The following is a 14333-nucleotide window of genomic DNA, read 5'->3' on the forward strand; positions in this document are numbered from 1 at the left end:
TGTCCTCAGTTCCCAAACGTTTATTGAGTGTTGTTAAAAGGAAAGGTGATGTAACACAGTGGTAAACATGCCCCTGTCCCAACTTCTTTGGAACGTGTTGCAGGCATTAAATTCAAAATGAGTGAATATTTGCAAAAAACAATAACGTTTATCCGTTTGAACATTAAATATCTTGTCTTTGTAGTGTATTCAATTGAATATGGGTTGTAAAGGATTTGCAAATCATCGTATTCTGTTTTTATTCATGTTTTACACAACGTCCCAACTTCATTGGAATTGGGGTAGGTTGACCATACGTCCTCTTTTTCCCGGACATGTCCTTTTTTTGAGACCTAAAAAATGTTTCTGCATTGTTTTTGCATTGGTTTGTTTTTAGGTCTTTTTAGGAGTGCATCTGTTTTGTTAAGATAGGTCTGATTTTCACGTGCACGTACTAACACAGAGGCTCTTGTCAACTAGTGATGGGTCATTCGCGAACGATCCGATTCTATTGAATGGCCCTTTGAAATGAACGAAAGGAACCGAGTCGCGCCTCAGGGAGCCGCTATAATATATATTTTTCATTTCTGCGCAGTTCTTATCAACTGTAATCCACGCATTCCACCTCCATCAGTAAAACTGATATTAATATCAGGGCTGTCTTATAGTTTACCCAGTAGAGCCTCCCGAAGAACGAAAAGTAATTTTTTTGAACGACTCTTTAAAAGGAACGGAGATCCGACTCCCTTTAAAGAGCCATAATTCCCATCACTATTGTCAACACCGTGATGGATATTGAATTATTGTCCCTCTTTGTTCATGATATGTAACCATAGATCCCTTTTCTTAATGAGTGTTTATAATAGTGTAGTGTTCAATATAGTGATAACATCACATGAAGGCAACTGGGACACTGTAATAATCATGCAGTACATCATTGGTATTACGAATGTGAGTGGTCATTATTATGTTCTTAAGTTTCTTCCTCACTTCATCAAAGCTACGGCGTTTTCTTTGGGTTGCAGCGGCATAGTCCTGGAAAAATAATCCTATTTCCCTTCAGTGCAAGGTTTTTTGTCTTTCTCCCCCGGTTTTCTTGGTCGTCTAATCGCTCAATCACAGCTGCCATGCTCTTTTCCAGGCTTGTAGTACGCTTTTCCATCTTAGCCGCTGTATCCTCTGCTGATGAACTGCGTTGTTCCATTTCTTCAACTCTTTTAATCGTCACATCCAAATCCTCTCCTAAATTGCTGATTTTTTTGTAAAACTTAGAATCAATCATTGAGGCAGTATTAGAGGTATATGTCGCCATAACGTTCGCCATAGCAGGACTTAACTCATCGGATGGGCCTGCTCCACCATGCTCGCGGCCTTGGCCTCTGTTCTCGTCTATGGAAGCTGTACCGTCATTTTTATCGGTGATTTTTTGGCAGTTTTAGAAACCATTTTGTTGCTTGCCGTGCCCCAAAACAATTCCAGGGACATTAGATGTGTAGAAAATTGTCAATATCAACTTTTCAGACTGTGTTTAGGAGTAAAAAATAAGGATTCTCACATGAGCTCACGTGACCTCTCCCAACTTCCAAACTGTTACACTGTACACTGGTATTGGTAACATTGAACAAAACCAAATCTAGGTTTTCACAAGCTTTGTCACCTAGAAGAGAGTCGTGTCCTTCTGGAACCACAACAAACATCAAATTATATTCCTTATGCTTGACTTTAACGTCAAGCCTGCAAGTACATTTAGTTTCAATTTGCTGTCCATTGTATGCCTTGAGAGTCACCATGCTTTTGTGAATTTGAGGCTTTACCTTCATTTCTTTTATATCAGTCTCACATACCAAATTGGCTTTTGCACCCGTGTCTAATTTAAAAGGAATTACAGTCCCATTTACAGACAGTGGTACAATCCATTTGTCCTTAACAAATTTATTTATTTCAACTTGCATGTTTTCCTTTGCACCATTTTCCTGGTTTATCATTGCAACGAATAATGTATCTTCAAGGTCTGTGTCTTCCACTGAATGCACATGTTCTTTAGTTGGTTTGCTTTTTGTAAAGCATTGCATGGCAAAGTGATTTAGGCCTTTGCACTTCGAGCATCTTTTCCCGTATGCTGGGCACTGTTTTACTGCATGTGTTTTACTACATCTTTTGCAGTTAAAAGAATCTTCCGTCCTTTCATGTGTTGCTTTATTTGACTTTTTTTTCTCTGTTCCTTTCCTGTCAGTGTTGCTACCACTGCACCCTCATGCTGTACAGGCCTCAAGCCTTCACCAAATGTTTTGGCGTGGTGTACGGCTGATTCACTTGCTTGGCATATTCTTAATGCCATTTGCAAAGTCAAATCAGTTTCTCGAAGCAATCTTTCTCTCAGTTTTTTGTCCTTTACTTTTTGGTTACAAATTTATAAATCGTGTAACAGTCCAAAATTGCACATTTTAGCCTTTAGCTTTACATTGGTAACAAAACTATCAAATGTTTCTCCTTGCTGCTGAATAAGTGTATGAAAAATATACCTCTCAAAAGTTTCATTTTTCTTTGGTAAACAGTGTTCATCAAACTTTTCCACAACTTTGTCATAACTTTCTTTATGTTCCTTCACCGCGAAAATAAAGGTATTAAATACCTCAGTCGCCTGAGGTCCCGCCACAGTTAAAAGCAGTGCAATCTTCCGTGCATCTGGTTTATTCTGCAGACCGACTGCATGTAGATATAGCCTAAATCTTTGCTTAAAGGAGCGCCATTCCGCATCTACATTACCAGTCCAATTCACAGCATCTGGAGGTCTTACACTATCCATTTTGACGTGATGTGGTTGGTGTTTGGCTGCTGAATAACTGCCGAGAGGGACGGTAGGGAGAAAGCTAGATGTAGTGGACAGGTTTGTTTGACCCCTCATAAACCACTACATCAAAAATAAATGGCAGAGACCTACATTTTATCCATTAATTTTACCATGACCCAAAAATGAATGAAAAACAAAAAAGAAAAAACACAAAACAAAATATACTTAATTAATTAAAATGGTGGCAATCTGGTCCAACTGTGGACCCACCCTAGGTTGCTTTAAACTATACGAGCTACAGCCCAACTTCAAGAATAAACTAAACATACCATTTAAAAAATGTATAGATCAAGTAGTCCACACTAGATGTAGAATAGGCCATTCCAGACTGACACACCGACATCTAATGCCAAGTTCATACTACACGACTTTCTGATTTGCCGGGTCGCTGTACAGTTCACACTACACGACTGAATCTTTTGCACTTGGGAGTCTTTTAGTCGGTGTACATTTCACACTACACGACTGATCGGTGACAGGGGGTTTTACACTACACGAGCTATCACCAACTGGAATCGCAGGCGAGCTTCTCTGCTCTCACAAATATCGTTTTGTTACGAAAACGCACGCGAGATGTGATGAAAGGTTTAATGATACCACGTCCTAAAAAGCACAAGTAGCAAGCGATCAAAGTTTGTGCACATAAAAACAAAGAGAAAAAATAAATGAATCTTAGTGGATTTGGCAGGGATTGTTCTATAGTGAGTTGGAGGTTAATAAATATTTTTTGCAATGCAACGTTGGTGTTTTGTAGAGAACGATAAGGTCAGAAATACTGTAAAACTTGTGTGTAACAACTGTGTATTATGATATAAACTATATTAAGCCCCTATACAGCCTTTTACTCTCCTCCCCTGCGTTTCTTCTCACGCTGTATCTTGCGTTCTTATTGGCTGTTCGACATAGCACTCATTGCCAGTCAGGAAACACCCATTCAGATATCTGACATGCTAGATATCTCGATCCGGTCGCCAAGCGCTCGGGTCGAGTTGTTGAGTAGTTCACACATAGCGATTGAGAGCCGAGTTATGAGAGGGGGGGCAGAACAGGAAGCGAGTTGAGGATCCTGACCGCCTGGTGGATGGTGCTGTCCCTCAGTCGGCTGGTCTTGGCCCGGAGACTCCGAATTTTCCTTCCTGATGGCAGCAGACTGAAGAAGCTGTGTAGTGGGTGGGTGGAATCACCTGCCATGCAGAGGGCTTTTCGGGTGAGGCGGGTCAGGGCACTCTCGATGGTACCTCTGTAAAAGGTACACATGATGGGGGCTGGAGCTCTGGCTCTTCTCAGCTTGCGGAGGAAGTAGAGACGCTGATGAGCCCTCCTGGCTAGAGATGTTGTGTTATTAGTCCAGGAGAGGTCCTCAGTGATGTGCACACCCAAGAACTTGGTGCTGCTCACCTTTTCCACAGGAGCACCGTTGATGGTCAGAGGAGCATGTTGTGTGCATGATCTTCTGAAATCCACAACAATCTCTTTCGTTTTTTCAACGTTTAAGGAAAGGTTGTTGTGTTTGCACCACTGGGACAGGCGACTCACCTCACTCCTACAGTTTGTCTCGTCATTGTTCTTTATGAGACCCACCACAGTCGTGTCGTCCGCGAACTTAATGAAGAGGTTGGAGCTGTGCAATGGTGTGCAGTCGTGGGTCAGCAACGTGAATAGGAGAGGGCTCAGCACACATCCTTGGGGAGCCCCCGTGTTCAGAGTGATGGTGTTGGATGTGTTACTGCCGACCCATACTGCCTCTGGTCTTCCAGTCCGGAAGTCTAACAGCCAGTTGCACAGTGAGGTGTTCAGCCCCAGCCTGTCGAGTTTGAGAATAAGCTGTTGGGGGATGATCGTATTGAATGCAGAGTTGAAGTCTATAAATAGCATTCGTACATATGAGTCTTTAGAGTCCAGATGAGTAAGGGCTGAGTGGCATCATCAGTCGATCGACAGTCGAGATGGCATCATCAGTCGATCGATTTGACCGATATGCAAACTGAAAGGGGTCCAAAGACGGGGGAAGGACCGATTTGATGTGTTGCATGACTAGCCGTTTGAAACACTTCATGAGGATGGGGGTGAGTGCAACTGGGCGGTAGTCATTAAAACAGGAGGGCGACGCCTTCTTCGTGACAGGGATGATGGTGGTGGCTTTAAAGCATGTAGGAACAACAGCCTCAGACGTCTGCAAGTTCCCCCGCACAGTCCCTTAGCACACGACCAGGAATGTTGTCAGGACCAGGAGCTTTACATGCGTTGATCCTGCTGAATGATCTTCTCACGCTGTCCGAGGAACAGCTTCAGCACCAGGTCGTCAGAAGGGGTTGGACATTTCAGTGCAGGCGTGTTGTTGAATGCTTCAAACCGAGCGAAGAAGACGTTCAGCTCGTTCAGCAGAGTGGTGGTGCTGTCAAAGGTCTGCGAAGGGGGCTTGTAGTCCATGATGGTCTGAATCCCCTGCCACAGGTTCCGCGTATCTCTGCTGTTGCTGAAGCGATGTGCTATCCTCCTGGAGTACTGCCTCTTGGCCTTTCTGATGCCGTGGGATAGGTTCTTTCTAGCTGTCCTCAGCCCCTCTTGGTCTCCAGCTCTGAAGGCAGCATTTCTATCTTTCAGAAGTCTGAAAACCTCCCCTGTCAACCATGGCTTCTGATTGGCCCGAACGGTGATGGTCTTAAGGTCAGTTACATCATCAACACATTTGGTGACGTAGGCACAGACAGTATCTGTGTATTCTTGGAGGTCAGTGGTGTTGTTGTAGGTAGCAGCTTGTTTAAACATATTCTAGTCTGTGGTGTTAAAACAGTCCTGAAGTGCTTCTGAAGACCCTTTTGGCCACACTCGTATCTGTTTGCAAACTGGTTTGGTAACTTTAACCAGTGGTCTGTAGACTGGCATTAGCATAACAGTGATGTGGTCAGAGGCGCCGAGGTGAGGGAGGGGGAGGGCTTTGTAAGCTCCATCCTGGGTAGTGTAAACATGGTCCAGTGTGTTGTTACCTCGTGTTGGAAAGTTTATGTGTGTATATTTTGGGAAACACACTTTTTGGGTCTGCATGGTTGAAGTCCCCAGCTAAGATGAGAAAAGCATTTGGGTGGGCTGTTTGCTGCTCACTGATGTGCTGGTACAGTTCGTTTAGTGCCTCACTCCTGTTGTTATTGGAGCTCGGAGGAATATAAACAGCGGCGATCATAACGGCTGTAAATTCGCGCGGTAGATAGAATGGACGGCACTTAATAACCATAAACTCCGCTACCGGTGAACAGTGTGTGCAAACCACAACAGCGTCGCGACACCAAGCATTGTTGATGTAATCACAGAGCCCGCCACCACGGGTCTTACCTCCCTCAACGAGAGCTCTGTCCGCCCGCATGTTAGCCGCTCTAGCTGAATAGCGTGGTCAGGAACGTTGTTATTGAGCCAAGTTTCCGTAAACATAAAAACACAACAGTCTCTCACAGAATTCCGAGTTGTCCGTAGTAGGCGTATATAGTCCAGTTTGTTGTCCAAAGAGCGTACGTTAGCCAGAACCATGGTGGGGATGGCCGGTTTGTGTGGGCTAGCCGCTAGCCTGTCTCGGATACCACTGCGCTTACCCCACTGCGGGACTGAGAAGGTCTTGAAGATGACCGACTCAAACAAAATGGACCAACTAGGTAGGAGTGTCTAATTGAGTGGACAGTGAGTGGACACGGTATTTAAAAACTCCAGCAGCGCTGCTGTTGGAACAATTCCGTATTTTACATGACTGTTGGCAACCCTAGTAATGAGTAACTACCGTTCCTGTCATAAACGTAACCAAAGTGTAAAACATGATGTTGAAATCCTAATAAACAAACATTTTGTGCTGTACGGAAGTTTTTATATTTCTTGTACACACACACACACGCAGGCGACACAGACATTTCCCCGATCGCATATTAAATCTGTTATCTGATATACAATCTGGTGCACTGTGTAGGGAACATAAATCAATTGTCTAATATACTGCCTAGTGCACTAAGTAGAGAACATAAATCCATTATCTGATATACAATTTAGTGCACTATGTAGGGAACATAATTAATTATGTAATACACTATCTAGTGCACTATGTAAGGAACACAAATCATCATCTAGTTATATCTTGTAGTGCACTATGTAGTACACATTAATGTGTTTGTGACGCGAACAGTTAGCTCAGTTAGCAGCTCCTAAAAGTTCTGTTATCACCCATATCCTTTGGTCTGAGGTTTTTTTTGGTTGGATGGGGTCGGGGTCCGGGGGTACCTCCCTGAAATGAGTTTTTGCAACTTGGGATGTCTGACAATAACAATAAAGTCTATCTACCTATTTATGTCAAATTAGGCGATGACGTCATGTGGCGACTTTTAGGACGGCCAATAGCTAATTTGCTTACTAAGGAATCGGCAACCAAAATTCAAAACCGTTATGCTACAGACAGAAGAAATATGTGCTTCATAGTTAATTGTGTACATATTATTTTATGTAGTGATGGGCGGATGAAGCTCCATTGAAGCTTTAAGCGCTTCTTCCTGATTGTGCCGAAAAAGATTGGACGCATTGGAGCATTGAAATCCGACATCAGAGAAGAGTTACATCTGGTGGCTAAAAGAAGATTTTACAGTTCAACTATTGTCTGTTCCAATCATGTTTAATTATTAAAGTGATGCAACAAATCCTTGAATGTTGTCATTATTGATTATAAAATGTATAAGGCCAATGGAAAATAAATATAAGTCATACATTAGCAACAAAGTAACCACTCACCTGTGAATTATGTTACCATGACTATATAGGGAATATGGGGGGTTTATAGGGAATATGAAAATAGTCTACAAAGTTTAAAAATATAATCTGATGAAACATTTTGCTTAGTTGATGTAGACATTTTTTTACAACTCTCTGCTACAGAAAAGGCACTCAGGATTTTATTCTCTTAAATAGTCAGTGAGATATGGGATAGTGCCAAAACTTTGAACCAGTCCCGCCTATGTCCGGTGGTTCATTGTCATTTTCAAAGCTTCAAACGTCATTGTCACGTGAGGGTAAGTGATACAAGCTCCAGTACACTGTGTCGAATCAGCAAGTGTTGGAAAAGTGACACAAGCTTCGAAGCTTCGGTATCGAATGTTCCATCCCTACTGTTTTGTTAGCCTGTTTCTGTGTGTTAGCTTTATCTTGTTAGTTAGCACTGTTAGCCTGTTTAGCCTTAGTTTAGTCAAGCTCACCAGGTCAGGCTAATTCTGTAAGTCTGTCTGGTTTGCCTGTTTCTTGTAATGACCCTAACAGTACCAGGGGAATCTTGTGTTTTTCCGCCGGCTCCTGTTCTGTCTGTTGAAGTTCATTCGAAGCCCCTGCCAGTTCAGCCTGCCCCCCGATGGCGCTTCTGGTCTCACATCTCTGCGTGTGTGTCCACCCCTCTCTGTCTCAGCCTAGCCCTGCGTTACATACTGTATATGTGCACATTAATAGATAAAAACTTGTTTTGTTCGGGCACGGAGGCGACAAGCGTCTTTCTCAACAGCCGCCATTTTCGGGTATTTTTTCAAGAAATTAAAAAGAGATCCTCAATGTCTTTGACCAACCAGTAAACAGTTAGAGTTGTGTTGGAGTGTCTAAAAGTGGGTGTGACAAAGTAAAACTTCGAGGATACAATAATGAAGAACAGTACTCATAATGTGATTTTAAAATTGATTTTAATTGTAATTTATTGTAATTTGATGTCCCCCTGAAAAAAAAAACATCATTATTACATAACAGTTATCATTTAAATGTTACATATAATATGTTATATATAAAATGATGATGTTACCCTCAACTATGTTCATCACTGATCTCCAGCTTTGAATAAAAAAAAGAACATAATTACAATTTTGAACGTTACAGTTCAAACAATTTACACACACACACAATAATAATAATGATCAACAATGTTCCCCAGCTTTGAATAAAAAAAACATGATTATATAATTTAATATATAATTAGATATACAATAATAATACTATAATAATATATGTATAATAATAATAATGTTATAATTACAATTTCAGACGTTACAGCAATATCTATCTATCTATCTATCTATCTATCTACCTACCTACCTATCTATCTATCTACCTACCTACCTATCTATCTATCTATCTATCTATCTACCTACCTATCTATCTATCTATCTATCTACCTGTCTGTCTGTCTGTCTGTCTATCTACCTACCTACCTACCTACCTACCTACCTACCTATCTATCTACCTACCTATCTATCTACCTACCTACCTACCTACCTACCTACCTATCTATCTATCTATCTATCTATCTATCTATCTATCTATCTATCTATCTATCTATCTACCTACCTACCTACCTACCTATCTACCTACCTATCTATCTACCTGTCTGTCTGTCTGTCTGTCTATCTATCTATCTACCTATCTATCTATCTATCTATCTATCTATCTATCTACCTATCTATCTATCTACCTATCTATCTATCTATATATATATAGCGCCATCAAAAAGTATTCACACCCCTTCACTTTTTCCACATTTTGTTACGTTACAGACATATTCGAAATCCGATTTGAGTATAGTTTTCTTTTTAAAAATCTACACGAAATAGCCCATTAACAAAAATGTAAACAATTAAACATAATAGGTACATAAGTATTCACACTCTTTGCTATGACACTCAAAATTGAGCTCAGGTGCATCCAGTTTACACTGATCATCCTTGAGATGCTTCTACAACTTGATTGGAGACCACCTGTGGTAAATTCAGTTGATTGAACATAATTTGGAATGGCACACACTTGTCTATAAAAGGTCTCACAGTTGACAGTGCATATCAGAGCAGAAACCAAGCAATGAGGTCAAAGGAATTGTCTTTAGGCACAAATCTGGGGAAAGATAAAAAAAAATTTCAGCAGCATTGGAGGTCCCGAAAAGCACTGTGGTCTCCATTATTCGCAAATGGAAGTTTGGAACCACCAGAACCCTCCCTAGATCTGGCCGCCCGACCAAACTGAGTAATCGGGGAAGAAGTGCCTTGGTCAGAGAGGTGACCAAGAACCCAGTGGTCACTAAGGCAGAGCTCCAGTGTTCCTTTGTAAAGATAGGACAACCATCCAGTAGGTCAACCATTGCAAATACACTCCACCAATCAGGCCTTTATGGTAGAGTCGCAAGATGGAAGCCACTCCTCACTAAAAGGCACATGGCAGCCCGCTTGGAGTTTGCCAAAAAGCACCTTAAGGATTCTCTGGTCCGATGAAACCAAAATAGAACGTTTTGGCCTGAACTACAAGGGTCATGTCTGGAGAAAAACAGGCACTGCTCATCGCCTGGCTAACACCATCCCTACTGTCAAGCGTGGTGGTGGCAGCATCATGCTGTGGGGATGTTTTTTTGCGGCAGGAACCGGGCAACTAGTCCGCATAGAGGGTAAGATGACAGCAGCCAAATATAGAGAGATTTTTCAAGAAAACCTGCTCCAGAGTGCTCTGGAACTCAGACTAGGGCGACGATTCATCTTCCAACACGACAATGACCCAAAGCACACAGCCAAGATAACAAAGGAGTGGCTTCAGGAGCAGTCTGTGAATGTCCTTGAGTGGCCCAGCCAGAGCCCGGACTTGAATCCAATTGAACATCTCTGAAAAGACCTAAAAATGGCCGTCTACAGACACTGCCCATCCAACCTGACTGAGCTTGAGAGGATCTGCAGAGGAGAATAGGAGAAAATGCCCAGAAACAGGTGTGCCAAGCTTGGTTGCTGTGATTGCTGCCAAAGGTGCTTTAACAAAATATTAAGCCATGGGTGTGAATACTTATGTACCTATTATGTTTAAATGTTTACACTTGTAATAAATTTACAAAAATGTCTGAAAACATGTTTTCACTTTGTCATTATGGGCTATTTCATGGACATTTTTTAAAAAGAAAACTATACTCGAATCGGTTTTCAAATATGTCTGTAACGTAACAAATTGTGGAAAAAGTGAAGGGGTGTGAATACTTTCTGATGGCACTGTGTGTGTATATATATACTAAATAGGTAATTGTATGCCTCTGTGCTTTTATAGTTATGTAGCTCCTCACCATCTACACCTTCGGAAAAGACGAAATGGTTCACTATATCAGTATAGCTAACCTTTCATGTCATCTACCCACTCTGTAAGCGTGGGGCACTGTAAGAACACGGTTACCACACCTTCTTAAAATGTTCTTACTGTCGAGTGCTAAGAATTAAGAAAGCACTCAGTTTTAACTAAAACAAAACTGCTTCATTTTTCGGAGCATCAGCTTGCAGAGACGCAGAACATGCGAGTGAGCAGGGTGCGTTCAAACAACATACCAAAAGGAGGGAATAAGGGTACACACTTCAAAGTGCACTCGTCTAACAAAATGCATAAATAGACAGTTGCTCTACACTTACTATTCAACCACCGAGCGTTTTTGGCCATGTTTGTAAAAAAAAAAAACAGTTATGAATGACCACTATTCTGTCGTTCAGAACGTAAACACTGTAACTGGAAGTCAAAAACCGGCTTTAGCTACGAATCACAGGAAAGGTCAAAGTTCAGGAAAAAACGTGGATAGCTCTGAATTGAAGGTAACCTACCTGCAGGATTGTACGGCGCACCTGTAATAAGAGAGTAACATAGACAATTTGATTAGAGGGGTATGCAATGTTATTTTTCGTCTTTAAGTAAGCTAGGGTTGAAACGCCAACTGTGTTTTTGTTTAGGGAGGATGTTGAAAAGGTCAAGCGTGACCGGGCTATGGTCGGAGATCAGTATATTGTGATACTTTGTATTAACGACTTTAGGGATTAACTCAGATGAAATCAGAAAATTATCAATTCCAGTGTAAGACTTATGAACATTCAAGTAATTAGAATACTGTCTGTTGTCTGTTGGATACTATAATCTCAATGTCTACCATTTTCCTGGCTTTAATCAGGTTATTTAGTACTTGTACGGCTGACGAATCAGGAGGGGGTTTAATTGAAAGTCTGTCCATATACGGATCTAGACAGCTGATGAAAACGCCACCAAAAATCTCATTTGCATGCGTATCTGGAATTAGGTCAAATACTTTGTGGGAAAAAATGGGGTCATCGAGATTTTGAGCAAAAAAAAGTAAACCAGTGCCTGGAAACCACAAGGTAACGAATTGTAAGCAGCACTTTTAGTATGTTGGTTGTGGGTATAATTTAAATCTTACATAAATCAGTGTTTTTATAGAGCCTTTAGGAGGAATAGAGGATGCAAAGTTTCAAGGTGGACATGTGACACTGTTCCTCACCCAATGCAATGTGATGGCACATCTTGTGGTGTTTTTGTATGCAATGTAAGCATAAATTCAATCATTTGGCTGTAATAAACGTACAACGTTCTTCTTTAAGAAGAAAAAAGAAATAGTAATAATGCCTTAATTTTATTGGCTTTTTCATTGCACCATGCTATTATATACTGTATGTCCTTGACTTTCACTCTGGGATTAATAATCTATCTATTATAGCTACACTTGTAATTGAGAAGTCTAATGTAACCATAAAACTATTCTGTGACATTTCATTGATCAATTGAAGGACTGTGTGATTATTTAGATTGCCTGTGATGGATGTGACAGATGGTACCACCAGTCATGTGTTGGCAACCCACCAGTAGAGGAAGATTTTCATTGTCCGGCATGTACTGAAGATTAGACCAAGGTTAACTGGGACGTTATTTCTGAAAAGTTTGCTTGTTGCTGTATTTTATTTTATGTTGCTCTTTTAGTATATTTAAAAAGTAGATGGTAAATTAATCATTCATTTCTGTTTAGTAACTGCTTTATCCTGGTCATGGCCCGTGGTGGATCCAGAACTGTTCCTGGGGAAACTGGACGTATGGCAGGAGTGCACTATGGATGTGACGCTAGTCATTCCCAGGGCACCATCCCCAAATAAATTTGCACGTTAGATTTTATTTTATTTAGTTTTTAAAAAATATATTTTTATTAAGTTATAAATATGTTAGTTTTTCAAGTATTTAAGTTTTACTTTGCACTGAGGTGGATTTTTTTATTATATATTTGCATAATTGTAATATATGCATAATATAGTTTAACACCAATTTCTAATACAGATATTTTGTTCCTAAAATGTGTGTGCCTGTAGTTTGCAATAAAAAAAAAAAAGAATCATCACACAGTGATATACATGTGGGGAACCATATTCCCCAGGTCTCCAGGTAAATCTGTTCCCCCCTGTGTTGTTAGTATAATGGACTGATCTATAGATTAAACTTGTTCTACATAATGACAAGAGTTAAATACATCACCAGCATCACTGTAGTGTTTTATAATTACACACACAGTGATATACATGTGGGGAACCATTTTCCCCAGGTCTCCAGGTAAATCTGTTCCCCCCTGTGTTTTTAGTATAATGGACTGATCTATAGGTTAAACTTATTCTACATACTGTTTGTTAATTTTAAAATCACATGGATAAAGTTTGTAAAGTTTAAATGAACAAGAGAGATCACCATGAATGAAACTATTCCTGAAAGTAAATGGAAGTGCAGCTGAGATGAGTAGCCTTAAATAATAACATAGACTGCTTATGAATACACTCCTGCGTGATATAGTTTATTTGTGTCTGCACCAAAACTTTATCTTGTGTGACAAAACGAGAAGAAACAAACTAGTGTCTGAATAAGAGCATGTAAGAGCATAGATTTACAAGTGAGTTCACCCCACAGTGAACATGTCCAAATTGTGCCCAAAGTGTCTATATTTTGTGTGACCACCATTATTATCTAGCCAGTAGCAGAAGGGTGGTGAGCTAATATAAATGATCAATAAAATAATTAAATGTGTGTGTGTGTATAGACGATGAACTCGACTTTAACAAAAAGGTCAGTGTGATGATGCCAGACACATCACCAGTATATTTTACCTATGAGTTGTAAACCGAGCTTACATAAATGTGTACACAGAAATGACTTAATGGGTGTGTTCGAAAAGCTAGTGTGCTGTCTACATAGGCAGCATTTTACGTCATCCTGTGTGCGCTCCCGAGAAGGAGGCTGTTCGAAATCCTAGATGCCTTAATATCCTCCCTACTGAGGCATCTTATTATTTCAATGTTATTTTGGCTCAAGAACGAGTGAGAATCCGACGCTGCCTTAGTGATCAAGGCAATCCCAGCATTCATTGCGGGTCGGGTGCTCTTCTCTCACAGAAAAATAAACATGGCTGACGGGGCGAAGAAACGAATGGAGTTATTTTCAAACGTAAATAAAATATTACTGATTTTTAACTTGTATAAACTTGTACCGAGTGTTTTTATTTGCAAGTTCGGGCTTGTCAGGAAATGTAACGGTTATCGGTACATGAAGGGAGATGTTATTGACGTTAGCGTGCTGTGCTACCTCAGTTTATTGGTTTTAATGGCAAGATGCTAAATGCTAAACGCGAAATGCGAAACCCGATGGAATCGCTGTCTAAGTATGGTGTTCGAATAAC

Source organism: Trichomycterus rosablanca, chromosome 5 (genome assembly GCF_030014385.1).
Source record: "Trichomycterus rosablanca isolate fTriRos1 chromosome 5, fTriRos1.hap1, whole genome shotgun sequence".
NCBI lineage: Eukaryota > Metazoa > Chordata > Actinopteri > Siluriformes > Trichomycteridae > Trichomycterus > Trichomycterus rosablanca.